The 6,266-nt window shown below is 44.6% G+C and overlaps 1 protein-coding gene across 1 annotated transcript in view; it reads right to left on the minus strand.

Moving 5' to 3' along the window:
- Positions 1 to 6,266, minus strand: part of LOC131108561 (cadherin-6-like) — a 354,525-nt gene that overhangs the window by 268,082 nt on the left and 80,177 nt on the right. The window lies entirely within an intron of this gene.

Below are 6,266 nucleotides of genomic sequence, written 5' to 3' on the forward strand. Positions count from 1 at the left end.
CATGATTGTGAGCAATAATAAAAATAAAAAAAAAACACCTAGTATGTGTTTCAAATATCGCCGTTAATTGGTTCCAGATCTGAGTAAGATTTCTTATTCATAAATGTAATATTTCCGTAGTTAAGAGCATAGAAAACCCTGCTTATTGCCTTCTAAAGACTGTTTAACATTATTAGAGCCCTCTACACATGAAATAACACCCCTATAGGCAGCATTACATTCATATTACCCAATATAGTAGACGTAAATTAAGATAAAAATACAAATATTGGGCAAGTTTCCTTAGAGGTATGTGTTTACAACAAAATATATATTTTTTTTTCCACCAAGCATACTGAAAAACAAAAGGATGTACATAAAAAAAATGACATTGTCATGTTATTGTCGTTATTTTTTTCTCAGAATATTTTGACAAAATTTATGCCGTTTTAAGCCGCTTTCTTCTCATCATTACGACTATTTCCATAATATTATGACTTTATTCTCAATATTATTCATAACTTGATTTTCCAAAAAAAACAACTTTTTTTTTTGTTCTTGTACTTCAATGCTGTTAATTTGTTGTTAATCCCATAATAATTTATTGAATTACAACTTTTTTCTCTTAGTATATTCTATTTTCTATGTTGTTAAATTATAGTGTTGGAATGTGCCACGGGCCCTGGGGGCCCCGCCCCACTATTAGAGTCCCCCCATGCAAATAATATCATGTATAACTGTTAGCGTCGGCGTGCTCCTCCAAAGTGATTGCATTTTCTGGTATGTGATTATAATGATTAACGGAAATCCACCACGAGGACTGAAAATACTAATTAACATTGACGATCAGAGACGTGTTGTTTCCATTATTAGGTTAATCATCGTTGACAGTTGCTCTTTGCTAACAATAACGTAGTTCTATCTCTGGTGAGCAGAAAGCCAAGTACGTCATTAGGAAAGCGCTTCCTCCCATCCTCACTTCGACGCCAACAAAAGCCCCCCCCCCCCGTAAGGAAGTGTTCACAGATGGGAGGGGAGTGTCATGGCTTCAGCGGGGACAGCGGTCCCCTCTGGGCCGTTGGAAGCCATCGTGTAGCGCTTTTCTTCTTCTCCTGCACATAAATGTCAGCGAGCGCTGGTGGGGATTAGCCAGCACCCGTCACGCAGGAGTGTCCTAAAAGCTACACGTTTCGATGCTGTCCAGAAGACAGGGAAAAGGGAGGGGGGGGGGGGGGGGGGCATCAGTATTTGAGTGACCGATATGCAAATAACGCACAGACCCCTTCCATTAGCGGGAGCCTCCCTGATTACTCGGAAGTAAAGACAGTGAGAGGCCGGGCGTTTCAACAAATGTACGTAAGGTAGCAATTTTTTGCAAATCAGAGCGAAGGGCTCGTTACATTTGCATTCTAACGACTCAGCACTCCGCTCGCCGTCCAAAACTCTGCAAATGATGGCGCTCCATCAAACGCCGGGCATCATCATTAATTCACAGAGAGCCGAGACTCGCACGGAATCCTGAAGAGACTGAATGGACGCCGACGACGGAGGTTATGTCAGTGGATGCACTCAAACAAATAAGGAGGACAGAATATAGAAAATACAAATAAAATCAAAGAGTCGCTTGGCTGGAAAACTGCTGATGCGGGTTTTTTTTTTTTTGTTATTGTCTCTGGAGTTTGTGATGGGACACAAAAGACGGACCGATATTTATGAGAAACATCAGTCAGTGGCTCACACAGGACTGCAATCTAGATGTGGTGCTCATCTCATTTACATAATTGGCCGTGACGAGTGGGTCGCTACTGTCGGTTTGATGCTCGGGTGACAAAACAAACACGTTTAGAAACACAAACTAGCCTGTCACAAGCAAGACGGGAACGCCTGTGAGTGCATCACTAGATTTGTCACTTTTTGGGAAAAAAAAATACAGGAAGTCCTCACTTATGGTCATTCATCGGCTCCACATCCGATAACTGGATTTCTGGAAACTAGGATGTTTCCACTTATAGAGCAAATAAAACCTGTTTACAACATCAATGTGAAGTTTTTTTTCAACATTAGAGCCCTCTGGGCATGAAATAGCACCCCTATAGGCACCTTTACCCTCCTATTACCCAATAGGACATAATATAGACTCACATGTTGGCATTGGGAGTGTTCTCCACAAAACACCACATTTGGACCAGCTGCCTTTTCCATTGAGGGCTGTCACCTATGGAACACATGACCAATTCCACTCCAGTCACTCTGGCCACAACAAAAGGCTGAGTGGTGGTTAAAAGGACAACGGAATGGTGCATGAACTCTGCATGCGCTACTTGCAGTTAGCTTGCATAATGTATTTGAGTGTACTGTATGTTAAACACGTGAAAGCTAAGCTGCAGAACGATATGGAAATTTGCCGCCTATATGTACATAAAGTACAGTGCACATACACTTGCTCACAGTGCAATAAAACTAAAACACCACATCCGTAGCAAGTTAATGCATCACATCAAACACTAAGCGCTAAACATAACGCGTAAAACTGTTATTATCAAACGCCCGCAAAGCATGCTGGGTAGTCAACAACATGAACTATAAACAATAAAACATTACATATCAAAAGTATGTACTTTATGGCCTAATCCACATACATCCCAACTACACACCAACATCAAAGTATGAGAGCATATGTTGGTGGCGTGTTTACACTCATGTCATAATCCGGTTATTGCTCACTGGTCAAGATAACATGATCCTATCCCGGGCGCTCATATGGGAACGTGTCCGTAGGGAGTTGAACAATGCAAATACATGATCAATGACATCCCAGCTGTCGTGGCGCAGCGTAATTCCTGACCGGATAATTCAAAAGGTGGCCTCGTCATCGTCAGCCATCAATAAAAGCATCCACCCTCGCCCGTGCAGCCCGTGTGCTAGTGCAGCAAACTGTGGGCAGCCATCCGCGTTGGAGAGGCCCTATGGGGGGGGGGGGGGGGGGGGGGCGCAACGAAGTGGGTGGGTGGAGGAAATCAGTGAACTAATCAGCGGCCGCCGTGACTGTGGAAGGTGAGTGCCGGCGCAACAAGCGCCTGATGCTGATGGGAGCTGACACCGGGAATTGGGAGAGGATCAGGAGACGGACGCGCTTAAGGAAGCTGTTTCCTCAGCCTGGAAAACTTTGATTTAATTTAATGGAGGTCTCATCAGCGCTGGCACCGGAGGAGGAAGGAGGCTGTTGTTGGGAAAACTGCTCTTCTGGCTGTTTTTTGTCTCATTAGTTGATTCTTTCCGCATATTTCACACTTGTATTGAGTGTTTAAGTAACGGGACGTGCACAGACTTAACCACGTACGCTTATATAGTTCTAGCGTGACTGCGCTACACAAGTTCAGCTTTTTGTTAAATGCTACTCCGCTAGTGGTGTGAAACCCGTGTGTAGTTCCACTTGTTGTACTGACTATTCCAACACTGGTTCTGTTGCGGCGGTATTGTGTAATTCACTTAAATGACACAAGATGGTAGTCAGTAGCTGCATCTGAAGTGTCACCGTTAGCCAACATCCAGGAGCTTAATTCAGATATTTAGCTCTACATGCGCTTTATTATGTTGCTACTTTGCCATTAGTGTGGAACTCATGAATGGTTACATTTGTCGTTCTGTTTACAAGGACTTCATCAGCACCTTACCACATTCATACCATATTCCAACACTGGTTCTATTGCGGCAGTGTCGGCCAACATCCAGGAACTAAATTGAGATTTTTAGCTCTGTATGCGCTTTATAATGTTGCTACTAGTGTGGAACACATGAATAGTTACATTTGCTGTACCTGTTTACAAGGAACTCATTAGCACCTTACCACTATTCCAACACTGGTTCTATTGCGGCAGTGTTGTGTAATTCACTTAAATGACCATGTGGTCCACAAGATGATAGTCAGTAGCTGCATCTGATGTGTTACCATTAGCCAACATCCAGGATCTTAATTCAGATTTTTAGCTCTGCATGCGCTTTATAATGTTGCTACTAGTGTGGAACACATGAATAGTTACATTTGCCGTACTGTTTACAAGGAACTCATCAGCACCTTACCACTATTCCAACACTGGTTCTATTGCTGCTGTGTTTTGTAATTCACTTAAATGACCACGTGGTCCACAAGATAGTCAGTAGCTGTATCTGAAGTATCACCGTTAGCAAACATCCAGGATCTTAATTCAGATATTTAGCTCTGCATGCGCTTTATTATGTTGCTACTTTGCTATTAGTGTTGAACTCATGAATGGTTACATTTGCTGTACTGTTTACAAGGACCTCATCAGCACCATACCACTATTCCAACATTGGTTCTGTTTAAAATGTTGCAATTGTTGGTGTGAAAGTCACGTATGCTACATTCGCCGGACTGTTACTAACAATGAACTCACCGGCGCCATTTATGGGGAGCCTGCAGGAACCTTGTCTCAAGATTTTCCTGAAACACGAAGCTTGTTCATGTCTGAGCTGCACAACAATGTCTTAATTAACACCCCCCCTCCCCCGGGCATAAATCGCAAGTAAATAGTAATTCCACAAAGAGATACACAAAATAGATTCACATGCGTACACGTGGATGGAGGTAAACAAAGCACCCCGTCTTCCCATAACGCCTCGCCTCACACGTGAGCGGATCCGGCTCCGCTTTGTTAATCTCGGCGCCAAGGAGCGAGTTATGAAGTGCGAGGACTTGGCTCGCTATCAGATGTCGGCTACCTCGACGCTTTCCTCACATGTTAATTACTTTGGCCTGTTTGCATTTTTGTATTTATCTGCCGGAGCTGATAATCTGCTCAGAAGAGCAGCGGAAACTGGAGCTTACGGATGAGCATCTGGGGGAATAAAAAAAAAAAAAAAAAAGATGCCGTTCCATAATTACGTGCTGCCCCCCCGAGTGGCCGTGACGTCTCATCCCAAGCGCTCAAAGGACACACTGGAAGTCTTTTATCTGATGTCACTCACATACGTTTATTTGGTAGCATTAGCATGTACCAAGGGGAAGGGGTCCACACTTTGGTCAGCCATGCAGGGCCACAGCTGATCAATGCAACTCTATAATTTGTTAATTACTGATTTTAATTAGTGATTTTTTTTTTATTGAGTCCACACTTTGGACACCCCTGATATAAGACGCCACAAGTATCAGGAGGACGAATGACAGTCAACCACTACATTATCATCGACAGTCGTCTCTAAAGTCCATGACAAGGAGCCCTGTGGACTTTGTTTCCGCAGCATATAAGACGTCCTAAGTCAAGGACACAAGATGGCGGCCGTGCTTGTAGTCTTTTAAAAACCGAAAGTGAACCACGACACACTACACTTAGCCGTGGGCCGCAGGAGGTACGCATCAATATCAAACATAAATATAAAAATATGTTGCAGCAATGCTGAGAGTGTGCACGGCTTCCCAGCATGCTTTGCGGCACTTGTTGCTGACGTTTATTATATAACTTATTATTCCTCATGATGGGTTTACTTGCCTGTTAGAATTGCTGTGTTGGCAACGTGTTTGTTATTAGTGCTGCTAGTTCACCACTGGCTATCGCTAGCATAATAAAGGAAGCATTGCTAAAAGGAAGCAAAGGGATTCAAGGTTGCGGGCCGGGAGTTTGAGACCTCTTTTCATCATGTCAACTTAGTGTGACGCAATCTGCTGTCACGCTAATCATAGCGTGTTTGCTTAGCCGCATATAAGACGCCACCCGTCTTTAAAATGCCGGATCAGCAGAACGGCAAGGGCTCTGGTAGCGCGGCAGCGATAAGCATCCGGCACGGAGCTGACAGGGAGATGAAGAGCGCCAAGCTGCTCTCGCCTCTCGTCGCTGGGCCCATTTGGACATGGTGGCCTTTTCCCTCCTACGGCCTGGAAACAGATTAGATGCTGAACGGGGGCTGTGGAGGAAGTGATCGCATGTGACGCCTTTCATGTGGATGCAGGAGTTCATCCCGCTGGCATGTCGGGCGGCTGCCGCCCTCCTTCCCTTCCACTCTGCTTTCTTTACCGCCCATTTTTTTTTTTGCTTTTCTTTATCGCTAACTTGTGAATGGCAGCCAATCCGGAGCGGCGGCATCAGCCTGGGTGACATCCACAGAAAAGGAGGAGGGTGGGGGTGAGGTGAGGTGAGGGTGGGAAGATGAGAGAAAGAAAGTGTAGGGGGAGGAAAAAAAAAAAGGGGGAGAGGCCACAGTGAGAGATGGAGGGAGGGAGGGAGGACCAGCACAAGGAATCGACTCTCTCTCTTTTTCTGTGCGCACGCCGC

Source organism: Doryrhamphus excisus, chromosome 21 (genome assembly GCF_030265055.1).
Source record: "Doryrhamphus excisus isolate RoL2022-K1 chromosome 21, RoL_Dexc_1.0, whole genome shotgun sequence".
Lineage (NCBI taxonomy): Eukaryota > Metazoa > Chordata > Actinopteri > Syngnathiformes > Syngnathidae > Doryrhamphus > Doryrhamphus excisus.